The 13,566-nt window shown below is 42.3% G+C and overlaps 1 long non-coding RNA gene across 1 annotated transcript in view; it reads right to left on the bottom strand.

The window, feature by feature from the left end:
• Positions 1 to 707: 707 nt before the first annotated feature.
• Positions 708 to 13,566, bottom strand: part of LOC120527870 — a 60,565-nt gene continuing 47,706 nt past the window's right edge. The window contains exon 3 of the long non-coding RNA XR_005633413.1: positions 708 to 1,235. This is a non-coding gene — a long non-coding RNA (uncharacterized LOC120527870). The remainder of the gene's footprint in view (positions 1,236 to 13,566) is intronic.

Below are 13,566 nucleotides of genomic sequence, written 5' to 3'. Positions count from 1 at the left end.
GTGTGTGTCTCCTATATGATATATTTAACTGACATTTTTTATCGTAACAACCAACGATTTATACAGGAAAATAATGACCATTAACAAGGTTGCCCAAACTTTTGCATCCCACTGTATATATATATATATATATATATATATATATAATGAAGAAAATGTAACTATAAACAAAAACATGAATACACAAATTTATAATTTAAAACATACGCTAGAAAAACAAACAAAAATAAAGTGGAATTGTCAAAATAGCCAATTCCATATCCAAAATGCAATGTCTACAAACAAAGTGAATGGTAAAGGTCAGAATTTATACTAAATCTAAACTTTAGGTCAGAATCAAAATTTCTAAAACCAAAGGAGAAACTATTAAATAACTCAGAAAAGTGAAAGTTAAATTAATAAATACACCTGTCCTGACTGCAGGGGATAGCAGCAGTTTTTGAATGGAAATGGAAGTTACGATGTTTCAATAACACGCCAGAGGTTGTAACTTTGAGGACATGAAATAAACAGCAACATACAGCAGGTAAGGGCATGAAATCAGGATTGTACATGGAACACAACGTAGCCAAAGGGGAAAATCTCATCAGACCCAAATCAAGAAAATGTTATTCATAGTTAAGGAATAGAAGAATTTTTGTAACTAGAATAAACTAACGAGAATGATCACTAAAGTTTTTCATAGGAAGAATTTGTAATAACCAGGATGTGGCAGGTTAGTGTAGCCAAAATAAAATGCAAAAAAATAAGTACTCAGCCAATGCTGGTCTTAGAACATCTTTCTTGATGGGAATCCTTTAACTGACTAGTGATTCTGGTGAATTTGGTTCTTAAATTCCCCAAGATTGAAAGGGGCAGTTGTTCCCAAGGAAGCAAAACTGATGTTGTGAAAACAGAAAAATACCAGAGAAACACATAAAGGTTTGGACCCAGTCCCATATACTGTAGGTCTTGAGGATAGTTGTCTTGTAACATTAACAAAGACTTCCATGACTTGTTGTTGGCATGATACAGGGGATTTTTACATGTGACGGACAGGAAATGACAATGACAATTGACAGTGATGCTGAAATGGTGAGGTGGAGGTGATAAGATGGATTGGAGGCGGAAGTGAGGTCATCTGGAGTGAGGCAGAAGTGAGATCATCTAATGGAGTCGTATTTTCGTTACCCGGAAGAGGACTGCTTCTTGGATGGATTTTGAACAGAAGGTAAGTCTTCTAATCGTCTGTTTTCCTGAAGGATAAGAGAGAGAGGCATTAGCGCTAAACGTCAAATTACCCTGGTTGTTGTATTCACACTGTGTCAGGCCCGTTGGCTGCTCCCTATTTGCGCGTGTGTGTCTTTACCCCTTGAGCCTTCTTTCTTCACTTTTGAGAGCAAAATAGGTTTAGGTTAGGTTATGTTAGGAGCATGCGCTGTTACAGAGCATTGCCGCACCCACCACACGACAAACCAACTCAGGATCCTAGCAAAATAGGAAACAGCGTAAATAAGAGTGCCAATCCATGGCCCCAAGTGGTGTTACACTTAACAAGTCATATATTTGTGATAACATGCAAAAATAGGAAAAGAAGGAAAGGATATAGAGAATGACAGAAAGGTACCAGTGCCTTCATCTTACAGTACATAATGACACCCATCACAATGACAGTGAATATGTGACTAGCAATGGGTATCATAACAGTAAATAAAATGACTGTGAATACACTGCAGGTCAAAAGAGCTATGGCTGGCAAAAACAAAAACCACAAAATAGTGCCTTAGTGACAAAACAAAAAATATATGATACAGTTGGAAAAACATGGTTATAATGATTCTGTGCATAATGAATCTCTGATTCACGAAAGTGCATGACTGTGACTGTATGAAGAGTTGCAGAACACATCAGCAGTTACTTGGATTTTAAGCTGTTTAATTGACAGTAGACAAAGAGAACAAATACTAACACTTGACACAGAATCAGGACATCATTGCAATCCCCTAACACATTGAACAAGAAGTATAAGTTAATTTGCATCTAATTGAGCTTGTCAAAACACAACATATGAAAGAAGCTGTATCTCAGTATACAGCCACTACAGATGCAGCCAGCTTTGCTGTCACATATCATTTTACCTACCATACCATCTAATGGATAGCCATAGAATTTTTTTTTTGGAGGCAACAGCTTGTGGAAAATAGTGCTATACACATACAGACAGTTTGTAGTTATGTAGTCAAAAAAAAGTTGCCAGTTGTGAGCAGGTCACAGTATTATATCATACAAAAAATGAGCTTATTTACTCATCTGTTTACTGGAACTGCTTTATTAAATACAGAATTATGGAAAAACAGAGCAGTAGCAGGTGCCGGATATAAACCAAGCCTGGATTTGGCACCAGTTCATTGCAAGAACACACACACATACACACACACTTACACTCACATATGCACAGACAATTGGTCAAATATCCTAACAGTCTTGTCCCTATATTGCAAATGGAAACTACAATACCCAGATGAAACCAATGCAAATTAGGAAAAATGCACAGAGATGGTGACGGATTCTGGAATTGAACACAAGCCCACAGAGATGTAAGGCCACAAGCATTGCATTAGGTGATTATACCGTACCACTACAAAACTGGGGAGAATAGTAATGTACACAGGTAATGTCATGCAGGCCAGCTGATGTAAAATGACTACAAATGAAAGAAAACACACAAAGCATTTAGTAGTTAGGTGAATTATTGATTCATATTTTACTATTTTAGTGTTGGCTTTTAGATTGTTTCCATAAATTCTTCAGTTTTTATGTCCTAGGCTATCGATTTTATAGCACATATAGCTTAATTGCTCACAAGATATATATTTTTACAATGTGTTTCCATTTTCTTGAATTGTATTCTTGTACTGTTTGTTTTTGCATGTAAGGCATCAATTTTCGTAGGTATTGTACAGGCTAGTCTAAGGATTTGAAAGAATAGTAGTTACACGAATGAGTGTGATGACCTTTCTGTATATTTGCCTTCCTTTTATCCTCTTAACTATCTAATGGTTGAAATGTTTCTCTGTTTTCTTTTCATATCTGTTATACCAAATAAATCTGATGTAATCTGAATGACACAAATCATTCATTAAGTGAACCCTCGATTTTAACCACTCTCTTTTCTTTTTGATGGAAGTAGATAGTTGTATTGATATTGTTCCATTTTTTATCTCTCTTATCAGGTGCCCACTACACATACCTGAAAAGCTTTTTAGTGTACAGGCATGCTCTAATTAAATTTTTAATTCCATTCAACGAAATTCTTTTTCTTATGAGGTGTTAACTTTTTCAAGAATTTCTGTGATGTTGCAAACTGAAGTGCACTTTGTGCAAAATAGAGTTCTCTCAGAGGCTTGGGTAATGCGGGTGCTTTTGGTCTGCAAATCCCCAAGAGCCTTAAGTCCTTTGGATCACATTCTAAAAAGCATTTGAGAGCTCAGAGGCACAATGGAAGGAAGACCTTCCCAGGAAAATCCAGCATGAACACTGTTATAGTTAATTAAGACCTCGGAGATGGCCTATGAACTCCCCATCATACAAAGCAAGGCTTTCCTCTTCCACAAAGCTGTTTTTTGTATCACTATCTATCTTTTGGATCTTCTACTATTTACAATAGGTGTTATTGTTTACACTTTGATAGAACTGTTATGCTAAGCACACCAGGGAGAAGAGTTACATTGCAAAATATTCTCAACTCCTTTAATCATTGATTTTTATTTTAAAGCATATGCTAAACCTTTTCCATTTAACCCATAATAGTAATACAAACGTTGAGACCGGAAATGTGAAAAAAACATTTTAATAGAAATATACAGTAAATATGTTAGTAGTGTATATTTCAGAAAGTATGGAGGACAGGGGAGCCAGAATGAAAGAAAAAAGCTACAATTTGAATAAATTAAAAAAAAAAAGTCAATATGTGTTGGCATATGAAATAATCTGTTGAAATTGACATTTAAAAATTATTTTAAAATATAATTCCAAAATTTGCAAGGAAATTGTAGAACAGCTTCAAACACCAACCACATATTTTCTGTGAGCCTGCGTCTTCAATGGATCGGTTGCACCACTTGAGCGATAGAGGAACACAGGCAGGTAGGCTCACTTCATGTGCAGACTTTGTCCTTTCTTTATAGATTACACACAATGTACTGTAAAGGAAAAACTTTACTTCCCATGGTCTCCACTAAAACAAAGCACATTCATGTGGAATAACATAAATAAATTAGCAGGTTTACTTTTCTACATAGAAAGAATGCATTTTAATAACACACGGATAGAACAAAACAATAAAAGAAGGGCAAATACTAAAAAAGGTTACCCTCAACTTTAATCCCATCCTTTATCCTGCTACACTGGGGGTAAGATTGCCAACTTTAATGTGGTGAAATTACGAACACCCACAACCCAAACCTCTAGGTGTTGCTATCATTTTTGGGGAACTGATATGTATAGAATTACTTTTTTGTATGACAAAATAAAAAAAAAAACCTCTAACAAATACACAAACAATGAAATAATAAAGAACAGAAATACTAAATGATGGTTCATCTTTTGTGCAAAATCAGAACTTTCAGAGCACAGGTTGTGCTTAACTGCATGATACACGAGAGTCAACTCCACAGCTCTTACCTGGAGTCATTAATTAGACTGAAAATGTGCATAGGTTAAGCTTTTAAATTGCAAAGAATATGCTGAAAAATTTTTTTTCAATATGTATCATGGTTATGGATGAAACCCGATAGACCGGTACAGGTATTTATTTAGATGTTTTAAACTGCACACTGTCATAGAATGTATCATTTATGAATTATAAAATAAATCTATTTATCTTAGCCTTCAGTCCAAAAGGACAGTAGTATCAGCATGATCAATTTGCACTGATTATTGCCTTTTATTGGTTACAGTATATCCAACCATCCATCCATCCATCCTTTTCCGCTTATCCGAGGTCGGGTCGCGGGGGCAGCAGCTTAAGCAGAGAGGCCCAGACTTCCCTCTCCCCGCCACTTCTTCCAGCTCTTGGAGAATCCCAAATGCGTTCCCAGGCCAGCCGGGAGACATAGTCCCTCCAGCGTGTCCTGGGTCTTCCCCGGGCCTCCTCCCGGTTGGACGTGCCCGAACACCTCACCAGGGAGGCGTCCAGGAGGCATTCTGATCAGATGCCCGAGCCACCTCATCTGACTCCTCTCGATGCGGAGGAACAGCAGCTCTACTCTGAGCCCCTCCCAGATGACTGAGCTTCTCACCCTATCTTTAAGGGAAAGCCCAGACACCCTGCGGAGGAAACTCATTTCAGCCACTTGTATTCGCGATCTCGCTCTTTTTCGTCACTACCCATAGCTCATGACCATAGGTGAGGGTAGGAGCGTAGATCGACTGGTAAATTGAGAGTTTTGCCTTACGGCTCAGCTCCTTTTTCACCACGACAGACCGATGCAGAGCCTGCATCACTGCGGATGCCGCACCGATCTGCCTGTCGATCTCACACTCCATTCTTCCCTCACTCGTGAACAAGACCCCGAGATACTTGAACTCCTCCACTTGGGGCAGGATCTCTCCCGCAACCCTGAGAGGGCACTCCACCCTTTTCGGCTGAGGACCATGCTCTCGGATTTGGAGGTGCTGATTCTCATCCCAGCCGCTTCACACTCAGCTGCGAACCGATCCAGAGAGAGCTGAAGATCACGGCCTGATGAAGCAAACAGGACAACATCATCTGCAAAAGCAGTGACCCAATCCTGAGTCCACCAAACCGACCCCTTCAACACCTGGGTTGCCTAGAAATTCTGTCCATAAAAGTTATGAACAGAATCGGTGACAAAGGGCAGCCCTGGCGGAGTCCAACTCTCACTGGAAACGGGCTCGACTTACTGCGGCAATGCGGACCAAGCTCTGACACCGTTGTACAGAGACCGAACAGCTCTTATCAGGGGTCCGTACCCCATACTCCCGAGCACCCCCACAGGATTCCCGAGGGACACGGTCAATGCCTTTTCCAAGTCCACAAAACACATGTAGACCGGTCGGGCAAACTCCCATGCACCCTCCAGGACTCTGCTAAGGGTGAAGAGCTGGTCCACTGTTCCGCCACCAGGACTAAAACCACACTGTTCCTCCTGAATCCGAGGTTCACTATCCGACGGACCCTCCTCTCCAGAACCCCGAATAGACTTTTCCAGGGAGGCTGAGGAGTGTGATCCCTCTATAGTTGGAACACACCCTCCGTCCCCTTTTAAAGAGGGGACCACCACCCCGGTCTGCCAATCCAGAGGCACTGTCCCGATGTCCATGCGATGTTGCAGAGACGTGTCAACCAAGACAGTCCTACAACATCCAGAGCCTTAAGGAACTCCGGCGTATCTCATCCACCCCGGGCCCTGCCACCAAGGAGTTTTTTGACCACCTCGGTGACTTCAGTCCCAGAGATGGGAGAGCCCACCTCAGAGTCCCCAGGCTCTGCTTCCTCATTGGAAGGCATGTTAGTGGGATTGAGGAGGTCTTCAAGTACTCCTCCCACCGACCCTAACGCCCGAAGTCGAGGTCAGCAGGCACCATCCCCACCATATACGGTGTTGACACTGCACTGCTTCCCTCCTGAGACGCCGGACGGTGGACCAGAATCTCCTCGGCCGTCCAAAGTCGCTCTCCATGGCCTCCAAACTCCTCCCATGCCCGAGTTTTGCCTCAGCAACAACGAAGCCGCGTTCGCTTGGCCTGCGGTACCTATCAGCTGCCTCCAGAGACCCACAGGACAAAAAGTCCTATAGGACTCCTTCTTCAGCTTGACGGCATCCCTCACGCCGGTGTCCCGGGTTCGGGATTGCCGCCACGACAGGCACCGACCACCTTGGACCCACAGCTCCGGTCAGCCGCATCAACAATAGAGGCACGGAACATGGCCCATTCGACTCAATGTCCCCACCTCCCTCGGGACGTGGTTGAAGTTCTGCGGAGGTGGGAGTTGAAGCTACTTCTGACAGGGGACTCTGCCAGCCGCTCCCAGCAGACCCTCACAACACGCTTGGGCCTACCAGGTCTGACCGCATCTTCCCCACCATCGAAGCCAACTCACCACCAGGTGGTGATCAGTTGACAGCTCCGCCCCTCTCTTCACCCGAAAGTGTCCAAGACATATGGCGCAAGTCCACGACACGACCACAAAGTCGATCATCGACCTGAGGCCTAGGGTGTCCTGGTGCCAAGTGCACATATGAACACCCTTATGCTTGAACATGGTGTTCGTTATGGACAATCCGTGACGAGCACAGAAGTCCAATAACAAAACACCGCCGGGTTCAGATCGGGGCCATTCCTCCCAATCACGCCCTTCCAGGTCTCACTGTCATTGCCCACGTGAGCATTGAAGTCTCCCAGCAAAACGAGGGAATCCCCAGAAGGTATGCCCTCTAGCAACCCCTCCAGAGACTCCAAAAAGGGTGGATACTCCAAACTGCTGTTCGGTGCATATGCACAAACAACAGTCAGGACCCTTCCCCCCACCCGAAGGCGGAGGGAGGCCACCCTCTCGTCCACCGGGGTAAACCCCAATGCACAGGCTCCAGTCGGGGCAATAAGTATGCCCACACCTGCTGGCGCCCTCGCACAGGGGGCAACTCCAGAGTGGTAGAGAGTCCAGCCCCTCTCAAGGAGATTGGTTCCAGAGTCCAAGCTGTGCGTCGAGGTGAATCCGACTATATCAAGCCGAACCTCTCGACCTCGCTCACTAGCTCAGGCTCCTTCCCCTTCAGAGAGGTGACATTCCACGTCCCAACAGCCAGCTGAGGTCCCCGCCTTCGGCCACCACCCAACTCACACTGCACCCAACCTCCTTGGCCCCTCCCATAGGTGGTGAGCCCATGGGGAGGAGGACCCACGTTACCTCTTCGGGCTGTGCCCGCCGAGCCCCATGGGTGCAGGCCCGCCACCAGGCGCCGCCATCGAGCCCCACCTCCAGGCCTGGCTCCAGAGGGGGCCCGTGACCAGCCCGGCAAGGGAAAACGTCGTCCAAGGGTTTTATTCTTCATCAGAGGTTTATTGAACCGCTCTTTGTCTCATCCCTCACCTAGGACCAGTTTGCCTTGGGTGGCCCTACCAGGGGCATAAAGCCCCGGACAACATAGCTCCTAGGATCATTGGGACACGCAAACCCCTCCACCACGATAAGGTGACGGTTCAAGGAGGGGAGGGGGTTACAGTATAATACATGGTAATTTAGGCTAACATGTAGTGGGTAACATGCAATTAATTAAACAACAACAGAATACTGTGTCTGCCTCTGCTATAAGGAATCAAGCGATTCTATTCTGTGTCATCTTCGCTTTAGCTTCTCTGACATGGGTAGCACCTACACCATGCTGTTTCAGGTCAGGTATTCCTCGATGACTGACGAAAAAAGCTAAATGCTGTATATATTTCTCACCAGGGACAAGGATGACCAACTGACATTCTATCTCCCATTCAGACAGCCTCTTGCATTTTACGGGTGGACTTGGATTGCACACACATGCATAGCAAAGTTTAGACTGTGTGTACCATCAATATATGAATGCACCATAATGGTAATGTTACTGTGGGCTGGCGCCCTGCCTAGGGTTTGTTTCCTACCTTGCGCCCTGTGTTGGCTGGGATTGGCTCCAGCAGACCCCCGAGACCCTGTAGTTAGAATATGGTAATGTTGATGCTGACATGCAATCTCACAGAGCAGCTAGAGCATGCCACAGAAATGAAACTTATTCACTACACTTGTACACCTGGTTTGGTTTTACTTGTTTTTATGGTTTTTAGTGTATGTATATAATGATGTGTACAAAAATATGGAACAAATTGCTTCCCTTATCAATTCAATATTGGACACAGCATTTTATGTTAAATTTAAATGTTCCATCCTGTGATCTTCACTTGCCCAATCTGACTACCCCACTAAAAATCTTCAGGAGATGCCACTGCATGGAAGTCTTGTGGTGATGTGAGTTATCTTGTCCTACCAATAACAGATGGTGACACATCTTATGTATTTTATTGTCTGATCTTATGAAAACAAGTCAAACGTGTGGTAAAACAGAGGGAAAAAAAATCCAAAGTTAGTTTAGGTTCTTTGGTTTCCACTATGTTTTTAAAAAACTTTGCTTTTTATTAGCATCTGGTTTTAGGGTGCTAGTTTCCACTGGTATTTAAACTTCTAGCCTGACCCCTAACCACTTTTCTCCTAATGTGCTTCCATTCCTTGGTACAAAATATTCCAAGATTCCATTTTTGCTTCAGGTGCATGCAAGTTATGCCTAAAGCAAAACTTATCAGTTGTGTACAAACAAATTTTTATTTTTATTTTGAGGCACCAAGAGATGGGTGTCATCTTTCTTTAAAATATGTGTGATGATGAAACATTTCATATACAGTAGATGACTGAACATGACTAGAAATGGAGTGTGGTTTCCATAGGTTGCACTTATGCTAAAACAAATAATCAACATACATCATGGTCATATGTAAAATAATAAATGAAAACCAATGTTCATTAATAACAATAAGAAACATTAAAATTCACAACAGACATGGGGCTTTTTTGGTCTCACATGTTGTTTTTATCAGATAAACCCTTTTGAAAATGAACATCTCTGTTGAGGGCGGCACGGTGGCGCAGTGGTAGCGCTGCTGCCTCGCAGTTAGGAGACCCGGGTTCGCTTCCCGGGTCCTCCCTGCGTGGAGTTTGCATGTTCTCTGTGTGGGTTTCCTCCGGGCGCTCCGGTTTCCTCCCACAATCCAAAGACATGCAGGTTAGGTGGATTGGCGATTCTGAATTGGCCCTAGTGTGTGATTGGTGTTTGTGTGTGTCCTGCGGTGGGTTGGCACCCTGCCCAGGATTGGTTCCTGCCTTGTGCCCTGTGTTGGCTGGGATTGGCTCCAGCAGACCCCCGTGACTCTGTATTCGGATTCAGCTGGTTAGAAAATGGATGGACATCTCTGTTGATGTACAGTATGAAGCCATTAGTACAGAAATTAGCAATAATCAATATGCCATTTTGGTCTGCGACAAATACGATCAACCTACATGAATACTTAAAAGGATTAAAACCATAAGATATGATATTTAAGTAGCTAAAGCAATGTTTAAAAAGAAAAGAAAATTAGTAGACATTTAGTCTTAGTAGACTAAGCCAGCCATTGTGGGTCTGAGCCCCATCTGGAATATATTTAATCTAATTTAGGTAATGTGGTGTAGTGGCTAAGGCAGTGAACCTTAAACCACAAACTTGCCAGTTCAGTTCCTGCCTCTATCACACAATAAATGTACAGTATTAACAGATGTGCTTTTTATTGCTAAGGTGCTATAGCTGCTATACTTTTAATGCAATTTGAGGGAATACAGGAGATTGGGAAAGTGAACAGTGGGTGCCATATTAGGATTTTTTAGTAAACACCATATTCCTCATGTATACTATTATGCTGTCCTGAAATAAGTACTTCTCTCAGTATACCAATGTGCCCTGAGATGTGTGTGCCTCCCATCTACTACTGGTTTCTGCTTTGTACCCAGTGATGGGTACAAGTAATGCAGGAGGTGGAAATGAATGGCTGAATGAAAGAATCAGATGACACTGTATGTTCATCAGACTGACACAGACTCTCTGATTCTGCTGGTATACATTTTCAAAAAGTTAAATAATTACTCTTTAAGAACAAAGCAAAGCTTTAATGATGTGTTTTATTTTTTAATAAAAATTATCCATTGTTAATTCCCATAAAGTATTCATTTTAGTAATTTACATCTCTGTAATCCCTCTTCATTACAACATTAGAATGATGATGATGCAGTTAATAGAACTATCATTAAAATGACAACCTTGGAGGTTATTTAATTTATTTTATTAAGTATATTAACTTAAAAATGAATATGCTGGCATACATCCAAAATCGTCAAGGTCCTTAGGGACCAGGTAACTTTAGTGATATGCTTCATTTACAGATGACAGTACACTTTACTGTATACATGTAAATACTAGTATTATTAATGAAAAAATGCCCACTTAATTCAGTCTTAGCAAAATACACAATGAAAATTCAAAGAAATTAACAATGTCACATTAAATACATTCCATATTTATGTTTTAAAATCTCTTAGACTAAGTAAGTAAGTTGTACATTGTGAACATTAGAACAGTTTTGACAAGAACAGACTATTCAGCCTAAAGACTTTCTCTATCCTATTCGCCTACTGTAGATTATCCAAAATAACATCAAGTTAAGTATCTGAAGGTACCTAAAGTCCTACTCCTCACCACATTACCTAGCAATTTATTCCATGTTTCTAAGGTTTTTTATATGAAGAAAAACCTTCTGACATTTCCGTGGTACTTACCCTTAACTAGTTTCCAACTGTGTCCCAGTGATCTTGTATAAGAGCTTACTTTGAAGTTATTGAAATTATGTCCACTCTTAATCTCTGTTTACATAAACAGAAAAGATGAAGTTCCTTCAAACTTTATTATATCTTCCATTTTACAGTTCTGAACTCAGACTACCTGCTTTTCACTGGATCTTTTCTATTGCTGATATGTCTTTTTTTGTAGCCTGGAATGATTGCTGGGGCAACGAGAGAAAGAAATTAAATGTCAATTTTTTCTAAAATGTAATTTATAAAAGTAGGAATAAAAGTGAGTTTTTAAGTCCCAATTCCAAAAACATCTTGTGGGGAATCTGTAGGCTTACCAATATTTCACAGTTAAGGATTTTTGGCTCCACAGAACTGAAACAAACTAAACCAGTCTTCTGTGTTACATGATTAGCTTGCTTTTACCGACAATTAGAAACATGTGGATATCCAGTCCTCCCAAGTTCAAGATTCCAGTCCCAGTAGTCTGCAAGCACCAACATGTTGCCTTACTGCATTTACTTGATCCTTAAGTGATGGCGGAGCTGTCAGTCTACTATTTCCTATCACATAACTGGCTTTTGCAATTTGCTTCTTGCTCAGCAGATGTTTTTGAATGCAGTTTGCCATAGGAAAGATCCAAACCGCGATCTGAGGTTGCTCCTGCTCATAAGCTTTAGTTTAAGTTCAAGGTCCAGTGGCTCATGAGTAATCGTGTGTCAGATAGACACAACACTTAGCATTTTATACAGTGCATCCGAAAAGTATTTACAGCGAATCACTTTTTCCACATTTTGTTATGTTACAGCCTTATTCCAAAATGGATTAAATTCATTTTTTTCCTCAGAATTCTACGCACAACACCCCATAATGACAATGTGAAAAATGTTTACTTGAGGTTTTTTGCAAATTTATTAAAAATAAAAAAATTGAGAAAGCACATGTACATAAGTATTCACAGCCTTTGCCATGAAGCTCCAAATTGAGCTCAGGTGCATCCTGTTTCCCCTGATCATCCTTGAGAAGTTTCTGCAGCTTAATTGGAGTCCACCTGTGGTAAATTCAGTTGATTGGACATGATGTGGAAAGGCACACATCTGTCTATATAAGGTCCCACAGTTGACAGTTCACGTCAGAGCACAAACCAAGCATGAAGTCAAAGGAATTGTCTGTAGACCTCCGAGACAGGATTGTCCCGAGGCACAAATCTGGGGAAGGTTACAGAAAAATTGCTGCTGCTTTGAAGGTCCAAATGAGCACAGTGACCTCCATCATCTATAAGTGGAAGAAGTTCGAAACCACCAGGACTCTTCCTAGAGCTGGCCGGCCATCTAAACTGAGCAATCGGGGAGAAGGGCCTTAGTCAGGGAGGTGATCAAGAACCCGATGGTCACTCTGTCAGAGCTCCAGAGGTCCTCTGTGGAGAGAGGAGAACCTTCTTACTAAAAGGCACATGGCAGCCCGCCTGGAGTTTGCCAAAAGGCACCTGAAGGACTCTCAGACCACGAGAAACAAAATTCTCTGGTCTGATGTGACAAAGATTGAACTCTTTGGTGGTAATGCAAGGTGTTACGTTTGGAGTAAACCAGGCAACACTCATCACCAGGCCAATACCATCCCTACAGTGAAGCATGGTGGTGGCAGCATCATGCTGTGGGGATGTTTTTCAGCGGCAGGAACTGGAAGACTAGTCGGGATAAAGGGAAAGATGACTGCAGCAATGTACAGAGACATCCTGGATGAAAACCTGCTCCAGAGCGCTCTTGACCTCAGACTGGGGCAACGGTTCACCTTTCAGCAGGACAACGACCCTAAGCACACAGCCAAGATATCAAAGGAGTGGCTTCAGGACAACTCTGTGAATGTCCTTGAGTGGCTCAGCCAGAGCCCAGACTTGAATCTGATTGAACATCTCTGGAGAGATCTTAAAATGGCTGTGCACCGACGCTTCCCATCCAACCTGATGGAGCTTGAGAGGTGCTGCAAAGAGGAATGGGCGAAACTGGGCAAGGATAGGAGTGCCAAGCTTGTGGCATCATATTCAAAAAGACTTGAGACTGTAATTGCTGCCAAAGGTGCAGCGACAAAGTATTGATAAAGGCTGTGAATATTTATGTACATGTGATTTCTCAGTTTTTAATTTTTAATAAATTTGCAAAACCTCA

This window comes from Polypterus senegalus, chromosome 4 (genome assembly GCF_016835505.1).
Source record: "Polypterus senegalus isolate Bchr_013 chromosome 4, ASM1683550v1, whole genome shotgun sequence".
Taxonomy (NCBI): domain Eukaryota; kingdom Metazoa; phylum Chordata; class Cladistia; order Polypteriformes; family Polypteridae; genus Polypterus; species Polypterus senegalus.
Note: the sequence above shows the minus strand (reverse complement) of the source record. Positions and strands in the feature narration are given on the sequence as shown.